General features: G+C 41.5%; 1 non-coding gene across 1 annotated transcript; it reads right to left on the minus strand.

The window, feature by feature from the left end:
• Positions 1–1974: 1974 nt before the first annotated feature.
• On the minus strand, positions 1975–2081 carry LOC133807770 (small nucleolar RNA R71). The gene has a single exon (XR_009879664.1). It is a non-coding gene; the product is annotated as a small nucleolar RNA R71 (small nucleolar RNA).
• Between the last annotated feature and the right edge of the window lie 8609 nt (positions 2082–10690).

A 10690-nucleotide genomic window follows, 5' to 3' on the forward strand; every position in this document is an offset into this window, starting at 1 on the left:
GGCTATTTTATTGCAGAATTATGCTCGTTTGTTCATGTTTCAGGTTTTCCATGCTAAATTGGTGAAAATAGTGGAATGAAGTGAAAGTGGAAGAAAATGGAGTTGATTTGGAGAAATTCATGTTTTTCGGGAGCAATATGTCAGAGGTGTAATACTATCAATAGAGCTACAACGCTAGCAAAGAGACGCTACAACGCTAGAAAGGAGATATTCGAACATGTCGAATCTGTTAGTAGCGCTCCAGCGCTACAAAACAGGTGCCATAGCGCTATCAAGAACAGAAGGCTAGCGCTACAGTGCTAGTGAATAAATATTTAGGGCATTTTGGCACTGACAATAGCGCTACACCGCTCAAGACCTAACGCTACAGTGCTATCAACGCGTTTTTCAGATTTTTAGCCACTTTTTGAAAGGCAAAATAGTCTATTCACTTGGGAACCTTGGAAAACTATTTAAGGAACATTATTCTGCGATTTTTGATAAGCAGTTTTAGTTTGAAAAACCCTAGATTTAGAAAAGGCTGTTGTAATTAGATTTCTTTTTCATCTAAATTCTTTAGGTTATTTTCTATGAATAATTATTTGAAGTTTATTTTCATCATGTTATCTATGAACTAATTTCTTTATCTAGGGATTAATGTAGTCACTGGGATTTCTATTTAATTTTATTATGATATTCTATTGATACTTATTCTCTATTCTAATCTATATGATGTTTGTTTAATGCTGGTAAATACTTGATCACTATTTGCTTGATTTAATGATTTTGATTCAAAATTCAAAAGATGATAATTGAAAATGCTATCATTATATAGACATAGGTTGCATATTGGACGAAAGTACCTGTATGACTTGTGTAGTAATTAGGTTTCCATGCTTAACGCCTTCTATATGTTCTAGTTTATCACAGAAATGTAGAAAACCTGCATATAGACTGAGATCTTATGTCTTGAAAAAGAATAGGAATCGATTATATTAACCTGCTATTAGAATAGGAAGAAGAGATTTAGAATTGATTAGTAAAATTAATAGAATGAAAAGTTGATGAAATTAATTCCTAGGCTTTTTAGTATTTATTTTTAATTAGTTGATTCATTGTTTTGCTTATAGTTATTTAAATTCTTTTCATAATTGAGAGTATTCATTTTAATTTTAATTATTCATTTAAGTTTAAATTCACTAAATAGAAAGTTAAAGAACAATTAGTGGTATTTGGAAAACAGTCTTCGTGGGATCAATACTCTACTTATCATATGTTACTTGAATCGACCAAGTACACTTGTGTGCTAATTTTCACAGACCAAGTTTTTGGCGCCGTTGTCGGGGACTTAATTTCCAATATCACAGTTAATTGTTATTTGTTCTAATTTGGTTGTTTTATTTTATTTTATTTCTGTTTAACATTTATTTGGATTAAGGTTCTATTGTTTTAAAAAATTGTTGGTATATGCGAAGAATTAGACAAAATGAGATTATACCAATAGATCTGGAAATTGAAAATACGTGCAGACAAAAGCAAAAGGCGAAGAAAAGATTGGAGTTTACCATGGCTGACAATTTGGGAAACGATGCTAATAATGTTGCAGAGGTTCTAAGGAAGCAAGGACCAAGAACATTGAGAGACCTTGTACTTCCTACTGTTACAGGAGTGCATTCATGCATCAAACCTCCAACCATAGTTGCAAATAATTTTGAGATTAAGCCAGCAATTCTTCAAATAGTCCAATCAACTATTCAATTTGGAGGTATGCCAACGGAGGATCCCAATTTACACATAGCTAATTTTTTGGAGTTATGTGCTACGTTCAAGATGAATTGGGTGAGCGATGATGCTATAAGATTGAGGCTATTCCCATTTTCACTAAGGGATAGGGCGAAGAGTTGGTTGATATCCTTGCAGGGAAATTTTATCACTACATGGGAGGAGTTAACTCAGAAGTTCCTTGCTAAGTTCTTTCCTCCAACGAAGGCTGCAAAACTAAGGGGAGAGATCAATATTTTTTATCAGATGGAAGGGGAGTCACTGTATGATTCTTGGGAGCAATTTAAGGAGTTGTTAAGGAAGTGTCCACATCATGGTATAGAAAAGTGGATGCTGGTGCATAATTTTTACAATGGGTTGATTGGAACAACTAGAACAATTATAGATGTTGTGGTGGGAGGTGCTTTTATGAGTAAGAGTGCTAATGAGGTGTATGAGCTGTTAGAGGAGATGGTGATGAATAATTATCAGTGGCCAACTGAAAGGGGACAACCAAAGAAGGTTGCTGGAATGATGGAATTGGATGTTATATCCATGCTTATAGCTCAAGTAGCAACCTTGACAAAGCAACTACAAAAGACTACACTGCCATCTCAAGCTGTGCAAGTTCAAAACCTATGTGATTTGTGTGGTACAACCCATCCACCCAACCAATGCCCTGCTCTAGATATGAATAACATGCCCATGGAAGAAGTACAAGCTAAAGGGAATTACCAGAGACAACCCAATAATCCCCATTCCATGACTTACAACCCAGGTTGGAAGAATCATCCTAATTTTTCTTGGTCCAATACTCAAAACACTCAACAACCTTACTCTCCACCTCATCCACAATATCAACTTTCCCAAAATAAACAACCATATCCACAGCAACATTCATGCCAACAACCTCCACTTGGATATTATCACCCACAAAATAGACCACCACACCAAATGCCAATGAAACCAGCTGAGCCCCAACCTGATGCAATCAACCAATTTATGAGTGAAACCAAGGCGTCCATAAGGAGTTTGGAGACTCAAATAGGGCAGTTGGCTACTTTAATGTCTAATAGAGCTCAAGGAAATTTTCCTAGCACTACAGAAGTTAATCCTAAAGAACAGTGTCAAGCTATTACTTTTAGGAGTGGAATACGGTATGAAGAGCCAAAGAAGAATCAGTCAGAAGAAGAAGGCCAGAAGGGAAATACACAAGGCATAGAAGAAGAGAAGTCTAATGAAGAAAATGTTACTGAATACCTTAGTAAGAAAGAAGTGGTACCACCTGTGTGTATTGAGGATCATGTTGGAATTCCATATCCACAAAGGCTTCATAAGCATAATCTGGATAAGCAGTTTGCAAAGTTCTTAGAGGAGTTCAAGAAGCTACATATTAATATACCGTTCGCAGAAGCATTAGAACAGATGCCCAGCTATGTGAAGTTTATGAAGGAGATTTTATCTAACAAAAGAAAGATGGGTGATTATGAAACAGTAGCGTTAACAGAAGAGTGTAGTGCTATTTTACAAAGGAAACTTCCTCGAAAGTTAAGAGATCCTGGTAGTTTTACTATTCCATGCGTGGTTGGAGAGTTTGAATGTAAGCATGCACTTTGTGATTCGGGGGCAAGTATTAATTTGATGCCTTTGTTGGTATTTCGTAGACTTGGTTTGGGTGAAGCTAGGCCAACCACAGCAACATTGCTGCTGGCTGATAGATCTATGAAGCATCCAAGTGGTATTATAGAAGATGTGTTGGTGAAGGTGGATAAGTTTATATTTCCAGCTGATTTTATAGTTCTTGATATGGAAGAATATGAGAATGTTCCTATTATTTTGGGGAGGCCATTTTTAGCAACTGGGCAAGCATTGATAGATGTGCAAAAGGGAGAGTTAAGGCTAAGAGTACAACAGTAAGAAGTAGTATTTAATGTGTTCAAGGCTATGAATTATCCTAAAGCAAGTGACAATTGTTTCTCAGTGGATGTGGTAGAAGATGTAGTAGGGAGAAGAAAGTTAATTAGAGATCCTCTTGAAATTAGTCTTACAGTTGATGATGTAGATGGTGAGGATAGTGAAGAGGCGTTGAGTTATTTGAAGTGGATACAATCATATGGGCCATGGAAGAATAAAAGGTTTGAAGAATTGGGCAAGGGACCGGAAAGACCATTACCATCAATTTTGAAGCCACCTGTGTTAGAATTGAAGGCTTTACCGGAACATCTACGCTATGCTTATCTTATGGAGAAAGAGACTCTTCCAGTCATAATTTCATCATTTCTTTTGAAAGTAGAGGAGGAGAAGTTGTCATTAAGAACATCCCTCAAGTCCTCATCCCTACGCCTTTGTTCACTCGCGCCCAGTCGATCAAAGACGTTGGACTGTTTGGGCTGCCCCCCAGCATTCTGGCTCGTCGGCCGGTTTTCTCTTGGTGGAGGGTTCTGTTCTCCAGCCCTCTCTCCTTGCTGCCAACTAGCATTTTCCTCTGTTAGAATCCGCCTCATTATAGTCATGGCCATCCCTAAAGTGTGACCGAATACGGTGCGACCTGCTATTCGCATTGTTTCCTCCTCTTGCTAGCATGTCCCGACCGACAGGTGGAGGCCTGCGTTGGTCAGTAGGTCCCCGGGCATTATTATGTTGTGGGGGACCCCTGATAGCAGAGCCTGAATCAACCTACCTTCTGCTCGCAAAAGGACGCTGTCCCCTGCTCAGTGGGTTTGGTTCCTCAGCAGTTTGGCATCTAGGATTTCGGGGAGGCTGCTCGGTCCTATTCTGCTGGGGATTATCTCGACCAGCCCGAGAGGGTGGTTGCTGCTTAGGATCCTAAAACGGCCTATCTTGTTAAGCAGCAGGGAGGTGCTCCGGTCTTTGAGGGTTTGTCGGTTGAGGCGGAGTGTGGTGATGTTGAGGATGATCTGAATGTGAACCTTGCCGTGGGGATGTACTGGGTGGTTGATCCGGCCGGGAAGCCTATGCAGGCTGTCCTTGGGCCTACTGAATGGCTGCCTCCAGAGCGGCAGTGGTGTCCCTCTGCCGACAGTCCATGTCGGCCTGCCGTTAATTCAATTCTTAGCTTTGCCTATCAATCTCTCTCTGCTGCAACGCCATTGTTTCAACCACATTTTCTTGATTAGCCCTCAGATTGGCTAACTCCTCCTGAAACACACTCAGAGTCATCCTCAAGGTCTTAGAATCCATTTCCTCCTCCTCCAAAGCCACTTGTGGCTCATCCTCAGCCACATTTTGCAGAGGAGGCTGGGTTGGTACAATACCAGAGGTTTGTTCGGTCTTTCTAGCTGTTTTCGCCATTTGATCTTCTTGGAGGTCTTGCGTTCAGTCTCTCAATGAAAGCACCAAAATGTTGATCATTGATTTGGTCAATGACATAGAGTCAAGTAAAACGATAAAAATGAGATGAAATCAAGATAAAAAGATAAACGACACCAAAGATTTATAATGGTTCGGCCCCAGAAAATGGCAATAACCTACGTCCACTTAGTGTTCTTATTGATGTAGAATCCCAAAAATTGTGATCAATGAACTAGGGTTCACGAGTTTCACAAGCCTCGGGTTGAATACAATTTTGGTGGACAAAAACACTATAATTCTCTCTCAGAATTCCAAAGTTCAAAAGTCCCCTCTCTTGAGCCCTTTGATTCTTATTTATAGGTTCAAGGAGTTCTACATGGGTCGATGGGCCTTAATTACATTTAATACAGGCGTATCTAAATAATAATGGAAATCACAATTATGCGAAATTACATATCTGAAATACCGCGACCAGACTGGTCGCCCATAAAATATGTCGTTTGCTTAGTGAACTCTCTTCTGGTCGATGGTCGAATAGATCGTACTCACTTAAATGGTCACGTGTATCCCTCGTGCTTGTTAATTCTGCCACGTCATCAGGTAAATCTTTTTTGGGTAAACAGTGACCATGTCCAAAGATAAAGTGTAACAAAACCAACATAAATGAAACCAGTCTATGAACCTAACTAACACAACAATGGCAACAACAAAAACCAATATATGAACTGAGCTAAATTAAACTAAACTAAAACAAACTCGCCTATGATCCTAGACAAAATCAAAAACAAGAATTTCCAAACTTTGATTTAGCGGTAATAAACAGAGACAACAATTTGAAAGAATGACTTTGTCAAAAAAAAAATTATGAAGTATAAAAGAATTTACAAAATATAACTTTTTTCACAAAATTATTATGAAACATAACTTAAACGCACATAAAAGAGCCAAATCAAATAAAAAGAATGGAACAAAACAATAAAGAAAAACCGTCTCACAAAAAATTACCTCATAACAACTCAGACAACAAACAAACAAACAAAAAAATTTCAACAAGGCACAACTACAGCAACAATGAATCAATACAAATATACCTCAGAGGCTCAGACACACCCATTCAAAAATCTGAAAGTAACCAAGGCTTGTTCGAAATTCACAAATCCTCCACACAAAATAAAATTATAGATATATACACTTACACATCCAGCAATAATCACAGGCATTAACAAATCACACAATCCTCACAGAGACATCTCAGAACCATCCCAAATAATTAGCAAATAAAAGAAAAAAGCCTCAGGACAATTGTTCATCATAAATCCTTCAGAAAAATGGGGATTAAATCAATAATAATCATACAAATATACCTCAAGACCACCAAGTCCAATCTGAAACTCACCAACTATCCAAACAAATCACACCTACAAAACTATATAGAAATTAATAACAACATTCACAATAATTTTGAAGGAAATATAATATCTACCAATAAATATAAAATAATAATAAAAAATTACCCATGAGAGAAGTTCTATTTGAATTTTGAACAGTCAGGTGAAGGATGAAAAAACTAACACGTTTGATGAAGGAGATGGAAACTCACAAATCGAATGAACCAAGCGGCAGCTCACAGCAAAATCGAACAAACCAGGTAGTGGCTCACAAAAAAATCGATCCAGGCAGCGATTCACAACAAAATCGATCCGGGCGACGACTCAAAGTAAAGAGGAACCAGACAGAAGCATCATCGATCAGAGAGCTTGACCGAGAGTTTCAACAGATTGAGTGGACACAAAGGAGCGAGTTGAAAGAAGGGAGGCAAATCACATATTCAATGGAGGAAGGAGAGAACAGAGGCTTCGACCACGATGAGAACGGAAGGGAAGAAAGTGAAAGAGATATTTTCCAAAAACAAAAGGGGCGACTGAGACTTATATGAGATTAGGGTTAATCTTAACCCTAATATATAAAGAAAATTAATTTTAATTTTTAATAATAATATTTTTTAAATATGTTGACGCGGTTCTTCGCCAACAGGTAATTAAGAAAATAAGAGAAAGATATTAGTGCTTAATAATGAACCGAAACAAATGAATGATCTTTAAATGGACTGATGACACAATTACGTTTTTAGGTGGTTCAAAGGTTAAAAATCCTTCTACTCCACCAGCCAATATTATTGCTATCTTTTTATATTCTTTATAGGATACTTTGTTACATAATAGAATCCAACCCTTTGCAACTCCCAGGGTCTCCATATTTATAGGAGAGGGCACCTGGAAGTTGGTAAGGGGGGTCATCCCGTGACCTTCTTACCCATCATGTCACTTCTGTGACATTCATGATTAATTCCTAAACCCTAACAAATGAAGTGTGGTCTAATCAATAGGTAAGGGGGATAATGGGCCGCACGGCCCAACCTAGTCGTGGGTGCCTGAATACGCACGTTCATGCTGCGTGTCTGAGAATTTAGGGATATATCAGACACGTGATGTCTGATATATGCACGTTTACATTGCGTGGTTGACTTTATAAAAGGTCATAGTTTCCAACTCCAGTTCGTACCCCGAGCTGGATGCCTTCTTGACCTACGGCCTTCATAGTCCTGACTTGGCCCTTGAGTAATCTTGATGAACCTTTGGTTACCTCGAGCTAAAGAGGTAGGACCTGACGATGGCAGCTCCGGTCATGGGGTATCCATGTGGCTGATATAATTAGGCCATATCTCAGCTCGCTAATAGCCCATTGGAAAATCAGGGCGTACATCTGCCCCCCAAGCCCCTGCTCGTGGTACACGACGTCGTGTAGGGCCACAGTAGGGGCTTTTAGGCTTCTCCATGGACTCTCCATATTCCACCTTTTACACAGGCGCCGAATACGTGGAACATCGTGGTTGGTGACGGTATGTCTTCCGAGAACCGCATTAAATGGCCTAGCCTATACTCAGTCATCGTTTCGCCTTTCGAGTGGAGAGTCTCGGATCCCACATCAAGGCAATCCAACGGCCCTCCTCACGTGGCCTTTCACGTATATAAAAGGGGTGGCCACCTTACGCATGGGCCACCCGTTTATTTGAAAATTTTCTGAATTTCCCTTATTCTTCTCTCTTCTCTCCCTAAAAAAAAACCCTCTTTTTCTCCTGGTTACCATTCCCAGCATTCCAGAAAGATCAATCGCAAGGACTCCTTTGAGGTCTTGGAACTAGTCACTCCGGTGAGGCCCCAACTCAGACGACCCCTTCATCTCCCCCACAGCAAAACACTTCATAAGTTCTCTGACTGTGCATGTTTTAAATTTTCTTTTCACTATAGCCTAGGTAAATAGTTCCTGTAGCTGCATGCAATATTTTGTTGGTTTTTTGTGGGTATGAAGGGTGTAGGCTTTTATTTTAGGGCATCGATTGTAGAAGAAAAAAATTTAGGAGCATGGTTCAGTAGGGTGCGTTTTCTGGGGAAACCTTCTGGGTAGATTTTTGGGTATGCTTGTTCAAAATATCCAGTACTTTGGGTGCAAAACCGGGTAGCTTAGGGGACACGCTTCACAGGCGGTTTTGCACCTCTTGCCTACTGAAACTTTCCTTCCAAGGAAAATTTCTATCCTGACCCTCCTGACACACGAATTCTGAGTAATCGGGGATCTGTTGGGAGCACAAGCGCGTGTTCATAGAACCGCGTGGTCTCACTCTCCACGGGCTGAGATTACGTCAGCCCGTGCAGAGGAAACACTTCTCTTTAGATTCTCCCTTATGCTTAGGTCGCCTTTTCTGAATTTTCTTCTTTTGTTCGCTAGACGACCAGATGGCACCCAAGAAGAATGCTCCTAAGAGGATCACAGGTAGCTCGTCCTCCCAACAATCCAAAGGAAAGGAGGTGATGACAGACTCCCCAATCCCCGTCTTTGGGCTGGCCATGGAGCAGGAGCTCGAGGTGGCGCCCAATGCTTTCTTCGAGGCCGCGAGGATCGTCTCGAAGATCACTGACCAAGGGAAAGTGAATAGAATATTCCTTTCCCACAACATCGAGCTGGGGAGGGGCGCCCTGATCGCCCGACCTCCCGCAGAAGGTGAGTGGAGCTGCACGCCGCTCGACGAGGAGTTCGCGGCCTGGAGTGACGAGCACTTCAAGGCTGGGGCCTTCCTCTCGCTGGACCAATACTTCGCCGACTTCCTCAACTATGTGAGGTTGGCTCCTTTCCAGCTCCCCCTCAACTCCTATCGTTTGTTGGCGGGGTTGAGATATCTGTTCTTGAAACAGGAGTGGGAGGTCCCCACTCCAGCAGATATCCTATATTTTTTCTGCCTCAAGGCCAGCCCGGAGCAGCGGGGGCGAAGCGACGGGTTCTATTACTTGACCCGATTCCCAAACACAGCTGCGGTCATCGAGCTGCCCAGCCACCCCAACGACTTCAGAGACCAGTTCTTTATGTCCAAGGGGTTTCGCAACTGCGAACTGCACTACTTCAACCGTCCTCGTAAGTACCTTTTTCTCTTAGCTCGTAAGTTAAGTATTGGTTAGCTCCCCCCTTTATCCATTTCTGACTTAGAATAATTCTGCAGCCATTTTCGCGAGGACAGACAAGTCTGTGATTCTCAGGAGTCAGTACGAGACACTGGTGGGTTTGCCCCCCAGTGAAAAGGACTACTGCCAGCTCGTAATAGACGAGACGATGTTGGCATGCAAACTGATCTCTCCGGGCCAGACTTTGGCCCTGTGGAGACCCCGGGGGCTTCCCCCAGCTCGCGAGATGAGGCCCATCCTCGAGGAGGAGGCTGTGGGGGATGAGTATGAGGAGGACGAGGTGCCCCTCCTAAGGACGAGGAGGAAGCGGGCGCTGGAGGTCACCCAAAGAACGGATGAGGAGAGGATCCGATCCGGAGCAGCCGCAGGTCCCTCTGGGCAAGGTAATCCTTACATGTTCAGGGGCTTAGATAGGGCCACCACCGATCCTCGATTAGCTAGGTTTAATCCTAACCAGCCCGTCCAACGCCATCGAAACAACCCCAACCTCGACGTAACCCTACTTTAGTGTGTCGACCGGCTCATGCTGGATTACGAGAGTAGCCGCCCTAGGGGTACCGTAGTCGTAGACAACTCTTTAGCCTTTAGGTCGGCCTTATTTGAGGAGTATGGGACCAATCTTCGGTCATGGCCCTCGCTCCGGGAGGGTATCGTAGCTCCGGGTCTTAGGCAGTACATAGAAGAGTCTAGTCCTGAGCCAGTTTCAGACCCAGAACCCGTGCCAGCCCGCGAAGTCATTGTCTTAGATTCCCCCGCAGAAGCTCCGGGGCCGATGGTCGTGACCATAGATTCCTCTTCTAGCTCGGGTGGTAGGATCCCTTTCAATATATATACTTGAGTTCCGCTTTTTCCCCCTTATTTTTGTTCTTGCATGAATGCTTACTTGTGTTAGGAAAAATAATATTTTGCCTCAATGGAAATGGTAAGATACTATTACAACTCTAGACAATATATTACAAGTAAATATAGATTGATTAAAAAGTGTTACAACTCTATGACAAAAGATACATGTAAATATAAAGAAAGAGGTAGAAGATGATAGAAATAGAAAATACAACTCTAAGACAAAATATACAAATAAACTAGAAGTAGTATAATGAAAAGATATAGATGAGATTACAACT

Source organism: Humulus lupulus, chromosome X (assembly GCF_963169125.1).
Source record: "Humulus lupulus chromosome X, drHumLupu1.1, whole genome shotgun sequence".
Taxonomy (NCBI): domain Eukaryota; kingdom Viridiplantae; phylum Streptophyta; class Magnoliopsida; order Rosales; family Cannabaceae; genus Humulus; species Humulus lupulus.